The following is a 24,484-nucleotide window of genomic DNA, read 5'->3' on the forward strand; positions in this document are numbered from 1 at the left end:
CTGAGTCCTTGAAAACAGCTTCTTTTATATTAGTCCTCCTATTTAGTCCAACCCATGCAAACCCAATCTCTTTATTATACGCTAATTAGGTATAGGTTAGCGCCAACAGCGTAGATAAGAGAATGGCGAGTTGTGCATGGCTACCAGAAGCGCTGCTAGTAAGTGTCCCTGCCCTCCTGCCCCTGCAAGTGGGACGTTGAGTGATTGTGTTAGTGAGATACCTGTATTCCCGTACAATATCCATGTTTTCTCTTTTAAATAATAAAATCTCAATCATGAAAGGAGTCATTCTGGATTTTCCAGATTTGCTCATGAAATTTCACTGATTGGACGCTTGGCTATGCTTTTCTGCTAAAAGGTGAAATCTTAAACTAGAATTACAGTAGATAACAAAAATATGCTACTGCAAGTACTTCTCCTTCTTGAACAGAGTATATTGAGGGACTGGAAAGTACTGTTCACGTGGTTCCATGGTGTAATGGTTAGCACTCTGGACTCTGAATCCAGCGATCCGAGTTCAAATCTCGGTGGGACCTAGTTTTTTTGAAAAAAAACATTTAACATAAAAATGTTATGTCGACTTAATGTTAACAGGACGTGTCTTGCTATTTTTACTTGCAAATGGTGGCAGAAGTGACTTGTGTGTTTGGAGACGGTACACATGGTACTTTCATAGTCTTTATTTAAACAGAGAAGGCGTTCCCAGGTTTCTGCAACAGAACTTCAATTTCTCTGCCTTTCATCTCTTAGTGTTCTCTCTGAGCAGCAGGTCAGCAAAGTATTCGGGAAACAGTTGCATAGCATCTAACATTCTGTGCTCATTAATCTTGCTTACTGTCCTAAATCTACGTCCTTGCTTACTGTCCTAAATGTAAGTTGATGACTCTCCCATGACCGCAGAATCCCTTTTTTCGGTGCATGTTTTATCGCCTGGAACTGACAGGGGACCCTCTATCTAATACCTCTTTTTTTTTAGATGTACTCTCTTTGTACCCCTAAAACAGTTCAATCACATTGAGCTGGTTATGTATCAAACTCCCACATAACCTATTTCCTCCTCTTATTTAATGTGAACCAGCAGACCTTGAGACTCGCCACTTCAAGGACTATATGTCTTCTCAGTCTTTCTTTCATATCCATGTATGTTGTTGTTGCTTTTACATGTTTTTCAGATTGACACCAATGGAATGTTATTACACGTTTAATTCACTGAAAAGGAAAACGGACAACTGGTTCAAGAAGTAAGAACCATTTGCTGAGTTTTCCCGCTCGTTACCGCGTGTGTCTTGGTTTTGCACGTGATGTGCATGAAAACATATGTGCCTATATAGTATGGTTATAAAATGTAATATGTTGTTTTGGCAGCATCTCTAGAAACCATCTTAACATAAATCATGTTTCCCTTATATCTCCCATCTGCATTTCTCTTTGAAAGTCTTGATTTATTTTTCACTTTCCGGCAAATCATTACTAAAACATGGAATCTGTATGTTCCTGCAATGGACATAGATCCCTGCCAGCTGCCTTGCCTGTGCCCAGGACGAGAAAAGGTGCTTTGCTTCCCCTCACAATGGGTGGATGCTGCCGCTGTCCTTGAACTGATCAATAAGCTCAAATCCACTGGCTCAGCTGTGGCCCTGGAACAGCTTTTCCTTCAATGCCTTTAAGAGGCTCATCTGATCAACCCCATCTTTTCCGCTGGTTTGTCCCCCATATGAACACGGCAGGCGTTACCTTCATGCTTATAAAGAAACCAACACTGGACCCCGCCATACTGGCCTCTTATAGACTTATCTCCAGCCTTCTTGTAATATCTAACATGGTTCTATGTGAAAATGTCTGCAGGTAAATGTAGTCAGCAAAAAGTCATTTTAATAAAGTTAGTCATTCAATAAAAACTATGCCAGGTCTGAAAATGTTGCCAGTAAATAAGGTCACCAAAACACCTATTTTTAAATACACAAAAGCACAAGGCTGCAACCCTAAATATGAACTCCATTCCTAAACCGTCCCCTAACTCGAATTACACCACTTATCCTACCCTAAATTCTCACAGAACAGGAACCCTTCAGCACACGAATGCACTTTATTTGCATATTAGCGAATGCAAAATAAAGAGCAAATCAACAGTGAACCTGTCTCCAATACAATCACCAGGTCGCCACAAATTACACAGCCCTAGCCCTGACCCAAACCCTTCCTGTAATACTAACCTTACCTTAATTGCAACTCTAACACTTACCCTAATGATTACTTTACCCTAACCACTAGGTTTAACCTAACTGCTATCCTACGCCAACACCACCAGCCCTTTCCATCCTCTGTATCCATTTCTTTAACACTTCCCCAAACCAATACCCAAACCCTTCAGCTGACACAGAATCTCGTCTAACCACTAACCAAACCTGAACATATTTACTCTAACCCTAACCCCTATCCTTCCCCTAACCCTAAACCAGGCAATAACAAGCCCACTAAATACTCTTTTACCTAACAATTACTGTAGCAACACTACCAATTTTGGCTACTTTTCAGCTGCGTTTTTGACTACTTTTTGCTTGGCATCGTTTTCACTGCAGAGGTATTTTCACCACGACATTTTCACAGACTATTTTTGATGGTTATATTTTGTCGGGATACCTGTAACATGATGTGCTGGTTCTGTTGGAGCGCTTGGTGGCAGAAAATATGGCTGACCACCACATCCTGCTTTATTATGACATGACATGCAATTTGCAAATTGGATGTATGTCAGGATGATGCAAAGTAGGAGTATACTGATGCTGTGAAAAGGCGGCATTTAGAGCTATTTTTAACTGGGCATGAATTGCTTTTTGTAGAGCCAGTTCAACATCCAGATGCATACTGGTCGCTGCACTGATGCCTTGAAAGCATTTCCGGAAACCTTAGTGAAGACACAATTACCACATTTGCTAAGGTAACATTACCAGCTTGAACATTCGTGCACATGTTGTTATTACACCGGTGGTAAAACAAGCAGCATGTTGTCATTGTGCTGGGGCTACAATGAGCAAAACTGTTGTAATGACAAGGTTTATGCTACGCACCAGCGTAATGACAAAAGATGTGTTGGAATTAGGGCGCTACAAAACCCTTCATGTGCATCTCTTAGCGCCAGGTCTAACGCCGCAATGTTTGTGTTCGTGTTTTGGGTGCTTCCAACGGTGCGGATGTTAACGTTTCAGCACTGCAAACATGCAGCCATATTGTGCAATTTCACTGTCACTACAACCAGACAAATACCTTCCCTGCTCCTGCACTAGAGCAGTGCAAATTGGATGAATCTCCCCCAATGCGTGCCAGCACACACAACCCTCTTCCGATCTGAAGCCATACAATGGGCTGACAGTATTTCCTAAGCATTTGCACACGAATGGTGTTGAGGAGCATCTCATGGTCCTCTCTGTAGCCGGCTTTAGTTTCCAAAATATGACATTTGGATTTCCAGATGCGGACATCATCATCTTTTCCTATAAAAGCAAAGATAATTTAAATGTACAAAACGTCCACGACGGGACTCGAACCCTCAATCTTCTGATTCGAAGTCAGACGCCTTATCCATTAGGCCACGCGGTCGACTGGTTGCAATATATGTGTACATGTATAAATAGCGTTCTCCATCACATTGCATGTGCTATCTTGTCTGTCTATGAGGTTAGACCAGAGTCAATCCCCTCATTCTTTATGGAAGTGATATGTTGAACACATATAAAGATGAAGACCCATTTAAATATACAGCCCAGATCTAAAGTACAGGAACCAGTCTCTCACGCGTTTTACTTCTTTCTCTCTGTCTCGCTTCATCCCCGCCTGTCCCCAAATATTGTTCTCTCCTTTTCCGCCTGTATTCTCTCTATCCGTGGACTTCTGAGGCTGTGTCTTAATCGATGCAGCTCTCATGTTCATCTAATTAACTAAACAGATGAAGATGTGTCCTGGTCACCTGCATCACCACATGCCACAGCGCCTTCTTTATGCACACTTATAAAAAAAAAAGCAACACCAAAAACAACATACAGCCGCTTCCTAGATCCACAAGCTTCTGAAAATGTGGGGGGTTGTGAGCTGGCAGAAGCCGCTTTAACGGAGTGACCATGCTAGGTCACAAGGGCCAGAGAGGAAGAGGAGGAGTAAGGGGAGAAAACATTAGTCAATAGACAGAGTTGAATGCAGACCCTTTAGGCCCAAATGCAACAACTGGCGACAAGCCATAAGTCCCACGCCGCGAGACGACGTCCACTGCACTCTGCAGTTCCTACGCGACTGCAGTCCGCAGTTCCACTTGACACTGACTGCAGTGGCGTCCCATGCCGGCATCCCGACTCCGAGGTCAGGATGGTCTGCGTTCCAACATTACTGTTCCGCTGTGATCCGCAACTCCGCTTGCCACCAGCACTGTGTGGCGTCCCGTGCCCTCATCCAGAGACCTGGGTCAGGAAGTCCACGTACACTCTGAGGATGTACTCTGCTCAGCTGTTTCCTTTGACGCAACAGGCCCGGATGCATTGCCATACCTGTATCCGCCACAGAGGGGTAAGAAAAGATGAGAACATTAAAGGATAAAGGCAACCGGTAAACAGAAGGTGTGGACCAGGAGGTATTTGCATCACCGGGAGGCCTGGAACAGCAGCAAGATGGACGAGCAGCCAGCTGAGCAGCAAGCAAGGCAGAGCTCAAGCGCAAGGGCCACTTTCCTTTGAAAACCCCCACCATTCCCATTGCAGCTCCAATTCGACAAAGGTCCCCGGTGGGCAGAATGGGTGCAAGATTTCACCGATTTCATAGGTGCTGCAGGGTAAGAAAAGTCTCTGGCCATATCTGGCATGATCACAAATGTGTTGGGCAATGAGATGAACGGTAAAATAAAGACCATACCGTAAGAAGAAAGAACACCGTATGACACCCGTGTGGGGGCACTGAACAAGAAATTAATCATCCAGCCCAACAGCGACTACAGAAATTAATACACTGCCGTTTGCAAGCTTTGCTGATGATGAGTCTACTAGGCTGAGGGTGATAGAAGGGTGTACATCGTCTACATTCTGGAAGCAGTTGCTGAAGCAGCCGCTGACCATTGACACAGTCATTGAGCTGGCCAGAGTGCATGAGAGGGTAGATCTGCAGACCACAGCCATTGAAACACAGAAAAAGAAGACAGAGAAAGATGAAACGGTGGCTGCTCTCATGACACCAAGAGGGCCGGTCAACCGGCTCATGGGAGGACCAGTTACATCGAGGGGGCCTACTTGATATCCATACCAACAAACAGGCAGTCAGCTAGAGCACAACGGATATGTTTCAGGTGCGGATTCGCATTTCCGCACACCGGAACATGCCCAGCAATTTGTGAGGCATGCTCCAAATGTGGAAGAGAAGGACACTTTCACACCGTGTGCCAAGAAGGCAGACCTTTTCTGACAGCAAGGCCACCACAGACAACCATGTGGAGACCATCAATGAGGGCTTCCCAACAAACAACATGGAGGATACCACGGCCATACTCGCAGATGCCACAAAGAGTGATCAGAGCGATGGAACCGGTTCTGAAATTTGAGGTGGCGACACACAAAGAAATACCACACTAGTACGTGGAATATGCTGATCCATACGAGAATGAATTTAAAAACCACTGAGATAATGTGGAAATGCTACAGGAGTTTTATATAGACTACACAGACGAATATTTTAATCTAATGCAAGGGGACCAGGAAGCCGAGGAAGGCCCAAGGGTGATGATTGACATGGGGCCTGCTACACATTGCTTCCTCATGGACATTGGAGCAACAGTGAGCATCATGGGAGAACACAAATTTCTCAAAATGGGTGCTAGGAAGATACTGCAAAAGAGAAAGATCTAGGCTCAATAGCCATTAATGTGGGTTGCACACCTCAGTAACTACCCATCCATTTGTCAATTTCAACTGACACTCGCACAACGAGGACGCTCGGCCAATGCCACGATACACGTGATAAGAAGCCCTATAGATGGGTGGTCCCTGCTCAGTTACAAAACGGTGAAATCAATAGGACTCATGTATATAAACTGCCAAGATACGGAAGTGGTAAGGTGCGGTATGGGGCCCCGACAGCTAACGCACAGTGTGGCAAGATTATCACACAGACCCATTTCTAAAGAACAAGTGCGATAAACATTCCCGACCCTCTTCAAGGGACTGGGAAAATAGAAATGGAGCGTCAACTAGCTCCACATCGATGAAAAGGTGCGCCCAGTACCCCAACAGCCCCGGAGGGTTTGGTTTCATTTGCAACAGGCAGTGTCTCAGGAGGTTCAACAGCTGTAGCAAAATGAAATCATTAAGAAGGCGGTAGGGCCCACACCATGGATTTCAACCCTAGTGGTGGTTCCCAAGGAAGGAAGGCGCATCAGGATATGCTTCGACATGAGCGCAGCCAACACAGCCATCCAAGGAGAACGCCACCGCAGACCAAAAATAGAGATATGATCGTGCAGCTTAACAGAGCCACAACAGTTTACAAGCTTGATCTATCTCAAGGATATCACCAGCTGGGACTGCATCCCTCATCCCATGTGATCATCACATATGCGACACATAGTGGCCTTTTTAGATATATATGCCTTAATTTCGGCATCTCTTCGGCAGCAGAGATGTTTCAGGAAGCCATCAGGTAAGTACTGTTATCGATAAAGACCGATTTTAATTACAGCGATGACATTTTGGTATACAAAACCTCACAGAATGAACACGATCAGGCACTTATGGTATGTGAAGCATTGCAAACGCCAGGCCTCACTCTAAATTTTGACAAATGCAACATAAAGAAAAAGAAGCTGCGATTCTATGGACACGCCTTTTCAGACGAGGGAACGAAGCCAGGCCCAGACAAGGTACGCACCATAACTGACCTAGTGGCACCCACAACGGTATCAGAGGTGAGGTCGACCCGTGGGTCCTTTTCAAGGCTATGTAGTATGGTCCAAAGCCCCCTATGGGGTCCTTAGTGGTATACTGCGATTGGTCCTGTGATTACAGCTGGGCTCTTGAGGGGCCCTAATTATCCGTTGTGCGCGGCGTTATTGCGTCCTGCTCTGTGTCGGCTGCCCTCATTTGGGACATAAGAGTCCACAATGTACCTATACAATAAGAAAACTTTTTCCAAAAAAGTCAACACAATAAGACAAAATAAAACAAAAACCTTTTGCACCGAGCCCAAAACATGAGAAAACTGCGTAGAAAATCTATTTCTTTTTTCAAAAACAAATGCGAGGTATCCTGGGGGGCAGGATGACAGTTTTGAAAGCTGGTTGCGATTGGGGTCATTTACCCTTGGGCTGTCGATCCTCCCCCTCCTCTGAGCCTAGGAGGCTTAATAGCTATTAGGCATTCCTTTGGCCCATTAGATACATCTTTCATCCCAATTCAGAGGATATTTAGTTTAACAAATAGATGCTAGTCCTTAGAGTTGTGAACCATCTAAAGGCTGGGCTGAGCAATAAAGTGTTTGTCTACGTCATAGGGATATATTGATTGTGTGTGGGCAGGCTTGTGTCCTCTGCCAGTGTATGTTTCCTTCTGTTGTAACATTAATGAGTGTTTGCTGGTAGATGGTCTGCTCTACAAGATGAGAACGTTGACAAGATCTTGCTGAAGGCCCCCTTTCCAATTGGTGCCCCAGACTAAATGTCAGTTTAGTGCTGCCTTATGCCTGCAACCTCCTCAATGTGCGAGTGCTTAAGCAATCCCAAGCAAAGGGCTGGGGCCACCCCTGCTCGCATCCATATGGGTGCACTTCACAGCACTTACAACTCTTTGAGAAGAAGTGCTGGATCATTTATCAAAATGCAGCACTTTATAAAGGATGGCAACCAAAACAACAATCTCTTGGCGAAGAAGCAAGTGTCCAGTCCTTTGGGCCACCTGGGCTGGTTAAGATTCCTTTCATATACTTTCTATGCTACTCTTCCATCACAGCCACCCCTCCTCTGATTGCCTGAGAAAGGCAAGCGTTGCTATGACAAAGTGTCAGAAGAGGCCACTGAGCACAGCCCCTGAGCAAGTTAGGCTGAGAGCTAAATTGGCTCACAGCCTGCCAACCAACTTAGTCAGGAAAGTGAAATGTTTGCCCAGGGCATTCATATTTCACGCCGAACTTTAATTGAACCCGAGGTTTGTGTCTCCCATAACCCATAGCACTTCTTTTATGGCAATGCGTGGAGTGTCTCCCTTACTCCTTCCCTTCATCTCCCAATTCCAAGATCCCTGTTGCACATGGGATACAATGTATCTATTTGAGAGGGAGAGCAAAAGAGAGGGAGAGACACGGTTTGACAGTAGCAAAGTGAGAAAGTGAAATGGAAGCTCTCTGCAGACGCCAGTGGTAGGAGCACAGGAAGGACTCACATTTCTTTTGCCTTTTTGGGCATTTTTCATGTTCTGGTATAATTTATTTATTAAACATTAATATAGTACCTTCATCCAAGGCGTTGTACGTATTACAAAAAGTACAAAAATAAGGTAAACCACAACCAAGGCATGAAACGAGAGACGTCTAATGCTTTCTTTAGCCCTTCATGTCTTTTTCAGCCTTGCTCTGCCATGTGATGTTCTGCTATATGTGGATTCCAGCTTTTGTGCGGTCCTCACCAACCTCGACCATGGACTTTGACTGCTCTCTGCACTACATGCTCAAATTCTACTTTTCATACAAAACAGGCACACCAGCAAAGCCGCCCATGCATGTCATTTGAACACCCCTCCCAACCAATATCAAACATCAGAACACTGCACCTCTGCAACCAACTTACATACCACAACCCATGGCAGAACATCCCTTGGCACCACAGGCATATAAAGCACCCCTTCATGCAAAAACACCTTCATGCTTTTGGCACAGAACACCTGGCAACCGATCCACACATAGAGTGCAGGATACTTCCAGTGTGCATGCGTCAACACAAAAGCAAAGCCATCTTGCATTTCCCTCTTCTCCTCACTAATGTAACCCATCCCTCTCTCTCTAAGATCCTGCGGAGCCCCTGGAGACCATGCAAATGGCGCTGGATCGGGTATCAAACCCAGTAACATACCATAACCTTGATTTATGGGATCTGGGTCATCTGCCCCCGCAGTAAAACTGCTCGGGCCCCCGTTTTGTCTGTTCATTGACAACGGGGGCCCAGCCCATTTTTGTCCACCTCCTCCATTGTTAAGTATGCAGGGGACACCCCCGCAATCCCTGAGGCTACAGATACCTAACATGGGGAGCAGGGGACACCTCCAAACCCTGCTCCTCATGTTCCGGTATTTTGGCACCCAAATTGTTGGAAAAAATTCGAACTAATGGTAGTGACCGAATTGAGTCAACTCTACCATGCGATCAATATTTTCGGAACAATTTGGGTAATACCTCTTTAAGTGCATTGTGGGATTTATAGTGAACTAGCAGTGACATACGCTCACCTTCCCACCCCAGCACGAAAGGCTTAAATATGCATTCCTCCATTCGTATCCGTAGAGGAACGCGATTGTTTATACCATTTACCTAAACTGGCTTATTTTCTTGCCTTATACGTTGATCAATAGCTGATCTTCCTTTCAAATGCAGCAGTTTAATTGTTTTGCACTTTAGTTCAGGTTTTTTTCTTTCCATTGAAAATATTGTTTCGACTACCCACGAATTTCTAAGTTTATTATTCCTGCATTTGTTGCCAGTTACAAACCCAGAGTTGTCTATATTTGTCCTGTTTTTGTTATAGGGTTCAGTGTTATACTATACAGTCTGCAGGTGGCGCTACTGAGTCCTTGAAAACAGCTTCTTTTATATTAGTCCTCCTATTTAGTCCAACCCATGCAAACCCAATCTCTTTATTATACGCTAATTAGGTATAGGTTAGCGCCAACAGCGTAGATAAGAGAATGGCGAGTTGTGCATGGCTACCAGAAGCGCTGCTAGTAAGTGTCCCTGCCCTCCTGCCCCTGCAAGTGGGACGTTGAGTGATTGTGTTAGTGAGATACCTGTATTCCCGTACAATATCCATGTTTTCTCTTTTAAATAATAAAATCTCAATCATGAAAGGAGTCATTCTGGATTTTCCAGATTTGCTCATGAAATTTCACTGATTGGACGCTTGGCTATGCTTTTCTGCTAAAAGGTGAAATCTTAAACTAGAATTACAGTAGATAACAAAAATATGCTACTGCAAGTACTTCTCCTTCTTGAACAGAGTATATTGAGGGACTGGAAAGTGCTGTTCACGTGGTTCCATGGTGTAATGGTTAGCACTCTGGACTCTGAATCCAGCGATCCGAGTTCAAATCTCGGTGGGACCTAGTTTTTTTGAAAAAAAACATTTAACATAAAAATGTTATGTCGACTTAATGTTAACAGGACGTGTCTTGCTATTTTTACTTGCAAATGGTGGCAGAAGTGACTTGTGTGTTTGGAGACGGTACACATGGTACTTTCATAGTCTTTATTTAAACAGAGAAGGCGTTCCCAGGTTTCTGCAACAGAACTTCAATTTCTCTGCCTTTCATCTCTTAGTGTTCTCTCTGAGCAGCAGGTCAGCAAAGTATTCGGGAAACAGTTGCATAGCATCTAACATTCTGTGCTCATTAATCTTGCTTACTGTCCTAAATCTACGTCCTTGCTTACTGTCCTAAATGTAAGTTGATGACTCTCCCATGACCGCAGAATCCCTTTTTTCGGTGCATGTTTTATCGCCTGGAACTGACAGGGGACCCTCTATCTAATACCTCTTTTTTTTTAGATGTACTCTCTTTGTACCCCTAAAACAGTTCAATCACATTGAGCTGGTTATGTATCAAACTCCCACATAACCTATTTCCTCCTCTTATTTAATGTGAACCAGCAGACCTTGAGACTCGCCACTTCAAGGACTATATGTCTTCTCAGTCTTTCTTTCATATCCATGTATGTTGTTGTTGCTTTTACATGTTTTTCAGATTGACACCAATGGAATGTTATTACACGTTTAATTCACTGAAAAGGAAAACGGACAACTGGTTCAAGAAGTAAGAACCATTTGATGAGTTTTCCCGCTCGTTACCGCGTGTGTCTTGGTTTTGCACGTGATGTGCATGAAAACATATGTGCCTATATAGTATGGTTATAAAATGTAATATGTTGTTTTGGCAGCATCTCTAGAAACCATCTTAACATAAATCATGTTTCCCTTATATCTCCCATCTGCATTTCTCTTTGAAAGTCTTGATTTATTTTTCACTTTCCGGCAAATCATTACTAAAACATGGAATCTGTATGTTCCTGCAATGGACATAGATCCCTGCCAGCTGCCTTGCCTGTGCCCAGGACGAGAAAAGGTGCTTTGCTTCCCCTCACAATGGGTGGATGCTGCCGCTGTCCTTGAACTGATCAATAAGCTCAAATCCACTGGCTCAGCTGTGGCCCTGGAACAGCTTTTCCTTCAATGCCTTTAAGAGGCTCATCTGATCAACCCCATCTTTTCCGCTGGTTTGTCCCCCATATGAACACGGCAGGCGTTACCTTCATGCTTATAAAGAAACCAACACTGGACCCCGCCATACTGGCCTCTTATAGACTTATCTCCAGCCTTCTTGTAATATCTAACATGGTTCTATGTGAAAATGTCTGCAGGTAAATGTAGTCAGCAAAAAGTCATTTTAATAAAGTTAGTCATTCAATAAAAACTATGCCAGGTCTGAAAATGTTGCCAGTAAATAAGGTCACCAAAACACCTATTTTTAAATACACAAAAGCACAAGGCTGCAACCCTAAATATGAACTCCATTCCTAAACCGTCCCCTAACTCGAATTACACCACTTATCCTACCCTAAATTCTCACAGAACAGGAACCCTTCAGCACACGAATGCACTTTATTTGCATATTAGAGAATGCAAAATAAAGAGCAAATCAACAGTGAACCTGTCTCCAATACAATCACCAGGTCGCCACAAATTACACAGCCCTAGCCCTGACCCAAACCCTTCCTGTAATACTAACCTTACCTTAATTGCAACTCTAACACTTACCCTAATGATTACTTTACCCTAACCACTAGGTTTAACCTAACTGCTATCCTACGCCAACACCACCAGCCCTTTCCATCCTCTGTATCCATTTCTTTAACACTTCCCCAAACCAATACCCAAACCCTTCAGCTGACACAGAATCTCGTCTAACCACTAACCAAACCTGAACATATTTACTCTAACCCTAACCCCTATCCTTCCCCTAACCCTAAACCAGGCAATAACAAGCCCACTAAATACTCTTTTACCTAACAATTACTGTAGCAACACTACCAATTTTGGCTACTTTTCAGCTGTGTTTTTGACTACTTTTTGCTTGGCATCGTTTTCACTGCAGAGGTATTTTCACCACGACATTTTCACAGACTATTTTTGATGGCTATATTTTGTCGGGATACCTGTAACATGATGTGCTGGTTCTGTTGGAGCGCTTGGTGGCAGAAAATATGGCTGACCACCACATCCTGCTTTATTATGACATGACATGCAATTTGCAAATTGGATGTATGTCAGGATGATGCAAAGTAGGAGTATACTGATGCTGTGAAAAGGCGGCATTTAGAGCTATTTTTAACTGGGCATGAATTGCTTTTTGTAGAGCCAGTTCAACATCCAGATGCATACTGGTCGCTGCACTGATGCCTTGAAAGCATTTCCGGAAACCTTAGTGAAGACACAATTACCACATTTGCTAAGGTAACATTACCAGCTTGAACATTCGTGCACATGTTGTTATTACACCGGTGGTAAAACAAGCAGCATGTTGTCATTGTGCTGGGGCTACAATGAGCAAAACTGTTGTAATGACAAGGTTTATGCTACGCACCAGCGTAATGACAAAAGATGTGTTGGAATTAGGGCGCTACAAAACCCTTCATGTGCATCTCTTAGCGCCAGGTCTAACGCCGCAATGTTTGTGTTCGTGTTTTGGGTGCTTCCAACGGTGCGGATGTTAACTTTTCAGCACTGCAAACATGCAGCCATATTGTGCAATTTCACTGTCACTACAACCAGACAAATACCTTCCCTGCTCCTGCACTAGAGCAGTGCAAATTGGATGAATCTCCCCCAATGCGTGCCAGCACACACAACCCTCTTCCGATCTGAAGCCATACAATGGGCTGACAGTATTTCCTAAGCATTTGCACACGAATGGTGTTGAGGAGCATCTCATGGTCCTCTCTGTAGCCGGCTTTAGTTTCCAAAATATGACATTTGGATTTCCAGATGCGGACATCATCATCTTTTCCTATAAAAGCAAAGATAATTTAAATGTACAAAACGTCCACGACCACGAAGGGACTCGGCTGCCCTCATTTGGGACATAAGAGTCCACAATGTACCTATACAATAAGAAAACTTTTTCCAAAAAAGTCAACACAATAAGACAAAATAAAACAAAAACCTTTTGCACCGAGCCCAAAACATGAGAAAACTGCGTAGAAAATCTATTTCTTTTTTCAAAAACAAATGCGAGGTATCCTGGGGGGCAGGATGACAGTTTTGAAAGCTGGTTGCGATTGGGGTCATTTACCCTTGGGCTGTCGATCCTCCCCCTCCTCTGAGCCTAGGAGGCTTAATAGCTATTAGGCATTCCTTTGGCCCATTAGATACATCTTTCATCCCAATTCAGAGGATATTTAGTTTAACAAATAGATGCTAGTCCTTAGAGTTGTGAACCATCTAAAGGCTGGGCTGAGCAATAAAGTGTTTGTCTACGTCATAGGGATATATTGATTGTGTGTGGGCAGGCTTGTGTCCTCTGCCAGTGTATGTTTCCTTCTGTTGTAACATTAATGAGTGTTTGCTGGTAGATGGTCTGCTCTACAAGATGAGAACGTTGACAAGATCTTGCTGAAGGCCCCCTTTCCAATTGGTGCCCCAGACTAAATGTCAGTTTAGTGCTGCCTTATGCCTGCAACCTCCTCAATGTGCGAGTGCTTAAGCAATCCCAAGCAAAGGGCTGGGGCCACCCCTGCTCGCATCCATATGGGTGCACTTCACAGCACTTACAACTCTTTGAGAAGAAGTGCTGGATCATTTATCAAAATGCAGCACTTTATAAAGGATGGCAACCAAAACAACAATCTCTTGGCGAAGAAGCAAGTGTCCAGTCCTTTGGGCCACCTGGGCTGGTTAAGATTCCTTTCATATACTTTCTATGCTACTCTTCCATCACAGCCACCCCTCCTCTGATTGCCTGAGAAAGGCAAGCGTTGCTATGACAAAGTGTCAGAAGAGGCCACTGAGCACAGCCCCTGAGCAAGTTAGGCTGAGAGCTAAATTGGCTCACAGCCTGCCAACCAACTTAGTCAGGAAAGTGAAATGTTTGCCCAGGGCATTCATATTTCACGCCGAACTTTAATTGAACCCGAGGTTTGTGTCTCCCATAACCCATAGCACTTCTTTTATGGCAATGCGTGGAGTGTCTCCCTTACTCCTTCCCTTCATCTCCCAATTCCAAGATCCCTGTTGCACATGGGATACAATGTATCTATTTGAGAGGGAGAGCAAAAGAGAGGGAGAGACACGGTTTGACAGTAGCAAAGTGAGAAAGTGAAATGGAAGCTCTCTGCAGACGCCAGTGGTAGGAGCACAGGAAGGACTCACATTTCTTTTGCCTTTTTGGGCATTTTTCATGTTCTGGTATAATTTATTTATTAAACATTAATATAGTACCTTCATCCAAGGCGTTGTACGTATTACAAAAAGTACAAAAATAAGGTAAACCACAACCAAGGCATGAAACGAGAGACGTCTAATGCTTTCTTTAGCCCTTCATGTCTTTTTCAGCCTTGCTCTGCCATGTGATGTTCTGCTATATGTGGATTCCAGCTTTTGTGCGGTCCTCACCAACCTCGACCATGGACTTTGACTGCTCTCTGCACTACATGCTCAAATTCTACTTTTCATACAAAACAGGCACACCAGCAAAGCCGCCCATGCATGTCATTTGAACACCCCTCCCAACCAATATCAAACATCAGAACACTGCACCTCTGCAACCAACTTACATACCACAACCCATGGCAGAACATCCCTTGGCACCACAGGCATATAAAGCACCCCTTCATGCAAAAACACCTTCATGCTTTTGGCACAGAACACCTGGCAACCGATCCACACATAGAGTGCAGGATACTTCCAGTGTGCATGCGTCAACACAAAAGCAAAGCCATCTTGCATTTCCCTCTTCTCCTCACTAATGTAACCCATCCCTCTCTCTCTAAGATCCTGCGGAGCCCCTGGAGACCATGCAAATGGCGATGGATCGGGTATAAAACCCAGTAACATACCATAACCTTGATTTATGGGATCTGGGTCATCTGCCCCCGCAGTAAAACTGCTCGGGCCCCCGTTTTGTCTGTTCATTGACAACGGGGGCCCAGCCCATTTTTGTCCACCTCCTCCATTGTTAAGTATGCAGGGGACACCCCCGCAATCCCTGAGGCTACAGATACCTAACATGGGAAGCAGGGGACACCTCCAAACCCTGCTCCTCATGTTCCGGTATTTTGGCACCCAAATTGTTGGAAAAAATTCGAACTAATGGTAGTGACCGAATTGGGTCAACTCTACCATGCGATCAATATTTTCGGAACAATTTGGGTAATACCTCTTTAAGTGCATTGTGGGATTTATAGTGAACTAGCAGTGACATACGCTCACCTTCCCACCCCAGCACGAAAGGCTTAAATATGCATTCCTCCATTCGTATCCGTAGAGGAACGCGATTGTTTATACCATTTACCTAAACTGGCTTATTTTCTTGCCTTATACGTTGATCAATAGCTGATCTTCCTTTCAAATGCAGCAGTTTAATTGTTTTGCACTTTAGTTCAGGTTTTTTTCTTTCCATTGAAAATATTGTTTCGACTACCCACGAATTTCTAAGTTTATTATTCCTGCATTTGTTGCCAGTTACAAACCCAGAGTTGTCTATATTTGTCCTGTTTTTGTTATAGGGTTCAGTGTTATACTATACAGTCTGCAGGTGGCGCTACTGAGTCCTTGAAAACAGCTTCTTTTATATTAGTCCTCCTATTTAGTCCAACCCATGCAAACCCAATCTCTTTATTATACGCTAATTAGGTATAGGTTAGCGCCAACAGCGTAGATAAGAGAATGGCGAGTTGTGCATGGCTACCAGAAGCGCTGCTAGTAAGTGTCCCTGCCCTCCTGCCCCTGCAAGTGGGACGTTGAGTGATTGTGTTAGTGAGATACCTGTATTCCCGTACAATATCCATGTTTTCTCTTTTAAATAATAAAATCTCAATCATGAAAGGAGTCATTCTGGATTTTCCAGATTTGCTCATGAAATTTCACCGATTGGACGCTTGGCTATGCTTTTCTGCTAAAAGATGAAATCTTAAACTAGAATTACAGTAGATAACAAAAATATGCTACTGCAAGTACTTCTCCTTCTTGAACAGAGTATATTGAGGGACTGGAAAGTACTGTTCACGTGGTTCCATGGTGTAATGGTTAGCACTCTGGACTCTGAATCCAGCGATCCGAATCTCGGTGGGACCTAGTTTTTTTGAAAAAAAACATTTAACATAAAAATGTTATGTCGACTTAATGTTAACAGGACGTGTCTTGCTATTTTTACTTGCAAATGGTGGCAGAAGTGACTTGTGTGTTTGGAGACGGTACACATGGTACTTTCATAGTCTTTATTTAAACAGAGAAGGCGTTCCCAGGTTTCTGCAACAGAACTTCAATTTCTCTGCCTTTCATCTCTTAGTGTTCTCTCTGAGCAGCAGGTCAGCAAAGTATTCGGGAAACAGTTGCATAGCATCTAACATTCTGTGCTCATTAATCTTGCTTACTGTCCTAAATCTACGTCCTTGCTTACTGTCCTAAATGTAAGTTGATGACTCTCCCATGACCGCAGAATCCCTTTTTTCGGTGCATGTTTTATCGCCTGGAACTGACAGGGGACCCTCTATCTAATACCTCTTTTTTTTTAGATGTACTCTCTTTGTACCCCTAAAACAGTTCAATCACATTGAGCTGGTTATGTATCAAACTCCCACATAACCTATTTCCTCCTCTTATTTAATGTGAACCAGCAGACCTTGAGACTCGCCACTTCAAGGACTATATGTCTTCTCAGTCTTTCTTTCATATCCATGTATGTTGTTGTTGCTTTTACATGTTTTTCAGATTGACACCAATGGAATGTTATTACACGTTTAATTCACTGAAAAGGAAAACGGACAACTGGTTCAAGAAGTAAGAACCATTTGCTGAGTTTTCCCGCTCGTTACCGCGTGTGTCTTGGTTTTGCACGTGATGTGCATGAAAACATATGTGCCTATATAGTATGGTTATAAAATGTAATATGTTGTTTTGGCAGCATCTCTAGAAACCATCTTAACATAAATCATGTTTCCCTTATATCTCCCATCTGCATTTCTCTTTGAAAGTCTTGATTTATTTTTCACTTTCCGGCAAATCATTACTAAAACACGGAATCTGTATGTTCCTGCAATGGACATAGATCCCTGCCAGCTGCCTTGCCTGTGCCCAGGACGAGAAAAGGTGCTTTGCTTCCCCTCACAATGGGTGGATGCTGCCGCTGTCCTTGAACTGATCAATAAGCTCAAATCCACTGGCTCAGCTGTGGCCCTGGAACAGCTTTTCCTTCAATGCCTTTAAGAGGCTCATCTGATCAACCCCATCTTTTCCGCTGGTTTGTCCCCCATATGAACACGGCAGGCGTTACCTTCATGCTTATAAAGAAACCAACACTGGACCCCGCCATACTGGCCTCTTATAGACTTATCTCCAGCCTTCTTGTAATATCTAACATGGTTCTATGTGAAAATGTCTGCAGGTAAATGTAGTCAGCAAAAAGTCATTTTAATAAAGTTAGTCATTCAATAAAAACTATGCCAGGTCTGAAAATGTTGCCAGTAAATAAGGTCACCAAAACACCTATTTTTAAATACACAAAAGCACAAGGCTGCAACCCTAAATATGAACTCCATTCCTAAACCGTCCCCTAACTCGAATTACACCACTTATCCTACCCTAAATTCTCACAGAACAGGAACCCTTCAGCACACGAATGCACTTTATTTGCATATTAGCGAATGCAAAATAAAGAGCAAATCAACAGTGAACCTGTCTCCAATACAATCACCAGGTCGCCACAAATTACACAGCACTAGCCCTGACCCGAACCCTTCCTGTAATACTAACCTTACCTTAATTGCAACTCTAACACTTACCCTAATGATTACTTTACCCTAACCACTAGGTTTAACCTAACTGCTATCCTACGCCAACACCACCAGCCCTTTCCATCCTCTGTATCCATTTCTTTAACACTTCCCCAAACCAATACCCAAACCCTTCAGCTGACACAGAATCTCGTCTAACCACTAACCAAACCTGAACATATTTACTCTAACCCTAACCCCTATCCTTCCCCTAACCCTAAACCAGGCAATAACAAGCCCACTAAATACTCTTTTACCTAACAATTACTGTAGCAACACTACCAATTTTGGCTACTTTTCAGCTGCGTTTTTGACTACTTTTTGCTTGGCATCGTTTTCACTGCAGAGGTATTTTCACCACGACATTTTCACAGACTATTTTTGATGGTTATATTTTGTCGGGATACCTGTAACATGATGTGCTGGTTCTGTTGGAGCGCTTGGTGGCAGAAAATATGGCTGACCACCACATCCTGCTTTATTATGACATGACATGCAATTTGCAAATTGGAAGTATGTCAGGATGATGCAAAGTAGGAGTATACTGATGCTGTGAAAAGTCGGCATTTAGAGCTATTTTTAACTGGGCATGAATTGCTTTTTGTAGAGCCAGTTCAACATCCAGATGCATACTGGTCGCTGCACTGATGCCTTGAAAGCATTTCCGGAAACCTTAGTGAAGACACAATTACCACATTTGCTAAGGTAACATTACCAGCTTGAACACTCGTGCACATGTTGTTATTACACCGGTGGTAAAACAAGCAGCATGTTGTCATTGTGCTGGGGCTACAATGAGCAAAACTGTTGTAATGACAAGGTTTATGCTAAGCACCAGCGTAATGACAAAAGATGTGTTGGAATTAGGGCGCTACAAAACCCTTCATGTGCATCTCTTAGCGCCAGGCCTAACGCCGCAATGTTTGTGTTCGTGTTTTGGGTGCTTCCAACGGTGCGGATGTTAACGTTTCAGCACTGCAAACATGCAGCCATATTGTGTAATTTCACTGTCACTACAACCAGACAAATACCTTCCCTGCTCCTGCACTAGAGCAGTGCAAATTGGATGAATCTCCCCCAATGCGTGCCAGCACACACAACCCTCTTCCGACCTGAAGCCATACAATGGGCTGACAGTATTTCCTAAGCATTTGCACACGAATGGTGTTGAGGAGCATCTCATGGTCTTCTCTGTAGCCGGCTTTAGTTTCCAAAATATGACATCTGGATTTCCAGATGCGTACATCATCAACTTTTCCTATAAAAGCAAAGATAATTTAAATGTACAAAACGTCCCCGACCACGAAGGGACTCGAACCCTCAATCTTCTGATTCGAAGTCAGACGCCTTATCCATTAGGCCACGCGGTCCACTGGTTGCAACATCTGTATACTTATATAAATAGCGTCCTCCATCACATTGCATATGCTATCTTGTCTGTCTATGAGGTTAGACCAGAGTCAATCCCCTCATTCTTTATGGAAGTGATATGTTGAACACATATTAAGATGAAGACCCATTTAAATATACAGCCCAGATCTAAAGTACAGGAACCAGTCTCTCACGCGTTTTACTTCTTTCTCTCTGTCTCGCTTCATCCCCGCCTGTCCCCAAATATTGTTCTCTCCTTTTCCGCCTGTATTCTCTCTATCCGTGGACTTCTGAGGCTGTGTCTTAATCGATGCAGCTCTCATGTTCATCTAATTAACTAAATAGATGAAAATGTGTCCTGGTCACCTGCATCACCACAAGCCACAGCGCCTTCCTTATGCACACTTATAAAAAAAAAAAGCAACACCAAAAACAACATACAGCCGCTTCCTAGATCCACAAGCTTATGAAAATGTGGGGGGTTGTGAGCTGGCAGAAGCCGCTTTAACGGAGTGACCATGCTAGGTCACAAGGGCCAGAGAGGAAGAGGAGGAGTAAGGGGAGAAAACATTAGTCAATAGACAGAGTTGAATGCAGACCCTTTAGGCCCAAATGCAACAACTGGGGACAAGCCATAAGTCCCACGCCGCGAGACGACGTCCACTGCACTCTGCAGTTCCTACGCGACTGCAGTCCGCAGTTCCACTTGACACTGACTGCAGTGGCGTCCCATGCCGGCATCCCGACTCCGAGGTCAGGATGGTCTGCGTTCCAACATTACTGTTCCGCTGTGATCCGCAACTCCGCTTGCCACCAGCACTGTGTGGCGTCCCGTGCCCTCATCCAGAGACCTGGGTCAGGAAGTCCACGTACACTCTGAGGATGTACTCTGCTCAGCTGTTTCCTTTGACGCAACAGGCCCGGATGCATTGCCATACCTGTATCCGCCACAGAGGGGTAAGAAAAGATGAGAACATTAAAGGATAAAGGCAACCGGTAAACAGAAGGTGTGGACCAGGAGGTATTTGCATCACCGGGAGGCCTGGAACAGCAGCAAGATGGACGAGCAGCCAGCTGAGCAGCAAGCAAGGCAGAGCTCAAGCGCAAGGGCCACTTTCCTTTGAAAACCCCCACCATTCCCATTGCAGCTCCAATTCGACAAAGGTCCCCGGTGGGCAGAATGGGTGCAAGATTTCACCGATTTCATAGGTGCTGCAGGGTAAGAAAAGTCTCTGGCCATATCTGGCATGATCACAAATGTGTTGGGCAATGAGATGAACGGTAAAATAAAGACCATACCGTAAGAAGAAAGAACACCGTATGACACCCGTGTGGGGGCACTGAACAAGAAATTAATCATCCAGCCCAACAGCGACTACAGAAATTAATACACTGCCGTTTGCAAGCTTTGCTGATGATGAGTCTACTAGGCTGAGGGTGATAGAAGGGTGTACATCGTCTACATTCTGGAAGCAGTTGCTGAAGCAGCCGCTGACCATTGACACAGTCATTGAGCTGGCCAGAGTGCATGAGAGGGTAGATCTGCAGACCACAGCCATTGAAACACAGAAAAAGAAGACAGAGAAAGATGAAACGGTGGCTGCTCTCATGACACCAAGAGGGCCGGTCAACCGGCTCATGGGAGGACCAGTTACATCGAGGGGGCCTACTCGATATCCATACCAACAAACAGGCAGTCAGCTAGAGCACAACGGATATGTTTCAGGTGCGGATTCGCATTTCCGCACACCGGAACATGCCCAGCAATTTGTGAGGCATGCTCCAAATGTGGAAGAGAAGGACACTTTCACACCGTGTGCCAAGAAGGCAGACCTTTTCTGACAGCAAGGCCACCACAGACAACCATGTGGAGACCATCAATGAGGGCTTCCCAACAAACAACATGGAGGATACCACGGCCATACTCGCAGATGCCACAAAGAGTGATCAGAGCGATGGAACCGGTTCTGAAATTTGAGGTGGCGACATACAAAGAAATACCACACTAGTACGTGGAATATGCTGATCCATACGAGAATGAATTTAAAAACCACTGAGATAATGTGGAAATGCTACAGGAGTTTTATATAGACTACACAGACGAATATTTTAATCTAATGCAAGGGGACCAGGAAGCCGAGGAAGGCCCAAGGGTGATGATTGACATGGGGCCTGCTACACATTGCTTCCTCATGGACATTGGAGCAACAGTGAGCATCATGGGAGAACACAAATTTCTCAAAATGGGTGCTAGGAAGATACTGCAAAAGAGAAAGATCTAGGCTCAATAGCCATCAATGTGGGTTGCACACCTCAGTAACTACCCATCCATTTGTCAATTTCAACTGACACTCGCACAACGAGGACGCTCGGCCAATGCCACGATACACGTGATAAGAAGCCCTATAGATGGGTGGTCCCTGCTCAGTTACAAAACGGTGAAATCAATAGGACTCATGTATATAAACTGCCAAGATACGGAAGTGGTAAGGTGCGGTATGGGGCCCCGACAGCTAACGCACAGTGTGGCAAGATTATCACACAGACCCATTTCTAAAGAACAAGTGCGATAAACATTCCCGACCCTCTTCAAGGGACTGGGAAAATAGAAATGGAGCGTCAACTAGCTCCACATCGATGAAAAGGTGCGCCCAGTACCCCAACAGCCCCGGAGGGTTTGGTTTCATTTGCAACAGGCAGTGTCTCAGGAGGTTCAACAGCTGTAGCAAAATGAAATCATTAAGAAGGCGGTAGGGCCCACACCATGGATTTCAACCCTAGTGGTGGTTCCCAAGGAAGGAAGGCGCATCAGGATATGCTTCGACATGAGCGTAGCCAACACAGCCATCCAAGGAGAACGCCACCGCAGACCAAAAATAGAGATATGATCGTGCAGCTTAACAGAGCCACAACAGTTTACAAGCTTGATCTATCTCAAGGATATCACCAGCTGGGACTGCATCCCTCATCCCATGTGATCATCACATATGCGACACATAGTGGCCTTTTTAGATATATATGCCTTAATTTCGGCATCTCTTCGGCAGCAGAGATGTTTCAGGAAGCCATCAGGTAAGTACTGTTATCGATAAAGACCGATTTTAATTACAGCGATGACATTTTGGTATACAAAACCTCACAGAATGAACACGATCAGGCACTTATGGTATGTGAAGCATTGCAAACGCCAGGCCTCACTCTAAATTTTGACAAATGCAACATAAAGAAAAAGAAGCTGCGATTCTATGGACACGCCTTTTCAGACGAGGGAACGAAGCCAGGCCCAGACAAGGTACGCACCATAACTGACCTAGTGGCACCCACAACGGTATCAGAGGTGAGGTCGACCCGTGGGTCCTTTTCAAGGCTATGTAGTATGGTCCAAAGCCCCCTATGGGGTCCTTAGTGGTATACTGCGATTGGTCCTGTGATTACAGCTGGGCTCTTGAGGGGCCCTAATTATCCGTTGTGCGCGGCGTTATTGCGTCCTGCTCTGTGTCGGCTGCCCTCATTTGGGACATAAGAGTCCACAATGTACCTATACAATAAGAAAACTTTTTCCAAAAAAGTCAACACAATAAGACAAAATAAAACAAAAACCTTTTGCACCGAGCCCAAAACATGAGAAAACTGCGTAGAAAATCTATTTCTTTTTTCAAAAACAAATGCGAGGTATCCTGGGGGGCAGGATGACAGTTTTGAAAGCTGGTTGCGATTGGGGTCATTTACCCTTGGGCTGTCGATCCTCCCCCTCCTCTGAGCCTAGGAGGCTTAATAGCTATTAGGCATTCCTTTGGCCCATTAGATACATCTTTCATCCCAATTCAGAGGATATTTAGTTTAACAAATAGATGCTAGTCCTTAGAGTTGTGAACCATCTAAAGGCTGGGCTGAGCAATAAAGTGTTTGTCTACGTCATAGGGATATATTGATTGTGTGTGGGCAGGCTTGTGTCCTCTGCCAGTGTATGTTTCCTTCTGTTGTAACATTAATGAGTGTTTGCTGGTAGATGGCCTGCTCTACAAGATGAGAACGTTGACAAGATCTTGCTGAAGGCCCCCTTTCCAATTGGTGCCCCAGACTAAATGTCAGTTTAGTGCTGCCTTATGCCTGCAACCTCCTCAATGTGCGAGTGCTTAAGCAATCCCAAGCAAAGGGCTGGGGCCACCCCTGCTCGCATCCATATGGGTGCACTTCACAGCACTTACAACTCTTTGAGAAGAAGTGCTGGATCATTTATCAAAATGCAGCACTTTATAAAGGATGGCAACCAAAACAACAATCTCTTGGCGAAGAAGCAAGTGTCCAGTCCTTTGGGCCACCTGGGCTGGTTAAGATTCCTTTCATATACTTTCTATGCTACTCTTCCATCACAGCCACCCCTCCTCTGATTGCCTGAGAAAGGCAAGCGTTGCTATGACAAAGTGTCAGAAGAGGCCACTGAGCACAGCCCCTGAGCAAGTTAGGCTGAGAGCTAAATTGGCTCACAGCCTGCCAACCAACTTAGTCAGGAAAGTGAAATGTTTGCCCAGGGCATTCATATTTCACGCCGAACTTTAATTGAACCCGAGGTTTGTGTCTCCCATAACCCATAGCACTTCTTTTATGGCAATGCGTGGAGTGTCTCCCTTACTCCTTCCCTTCATCTCCCAATTCCAAGATCCCTGTTGCACATGGGATACAATGTATCTATTTGAGAGGGAGAGCAAAAGAGAGGGAGAGACACGGTTTGACAGTAGCAAAGTGAGAAAGTGAAATGGAAGCTCTCTGCAGACGCCAGTGGTAGGAGCACAGGAAGGACTCACATTTCTTTTGCCTTTTTGGGCATTTTTCATGTTCTGGTATA

General features: G+C 44.4%; 4 non-coding genes across 4 annotated transcripts; 2 read left to right on the forward strand and 2 right to left on the reverse strand.

Annotated features, from left to right (window-relative positions):
- The first annotated feature begins 464 nt into the window (after window positions 1–464).
- Window positions 465–536, forward strand: TRNAQ-CUG (transfer RNA glutamine (anticodon CUG)). Its single transcript has one exon. It is a non-coding gene; the product is annotated as a tRNA-Gln (tRNA).
- A 2,988-nt stretch (window positions 537–3,524) lies between these two features.
- On the reverse strand, window positions 3,525–3,597 carry TRNAR-UCG (transfer RNA arginine (anticodon UCG)). The gene has a single exon. It is a non-coding gene; the product is annotated as a tRNA-Arg (tRNA).
- Window positions 3,598–10,259: 6,662 nt separating this feature from the next.
- On the forward strand, window positions 10,260–10,331 carry TRNAQ-CUG (transfer RNA glutamine (anticodon CUG)). The gene has a single exon. It is a non-coding gene; the product is annotated as a tRNA-Gln (tRNA).
- Window positions 10,332–19,564: 9,233 nt separating this feature from the next.
- Window positions 19,565–19,637, reverse strand: TRNAR-UCG (transfer RNA arginine (anticodon UCG)). Its single transcript has one exon. It is a non-coding gene; the product is annotated as a tRNA-Arg (tRNA).
- Between the last annotated feature and the right edge of the window lie 4,847 nt (window positions 19,638–24,484).

This window comes from Ambystoma mexicanum, assembly GCF_040938575.1.
Source record: "Ambystoma mexicanum isolate Mex_15411 chromosome 12 unlocalized genomic scaffold, UKY_AmexF1_1 Mex_chr12_unloc.2, whole genome shotgun sequence".
In the NCBI taxonomy this organism is placed as follows: Eukaryota; Metazoa; Chordata; class Amphibia; order Caudata; family Ambystomatidae; genus Ambystoma; species Ambystoma mexicanum.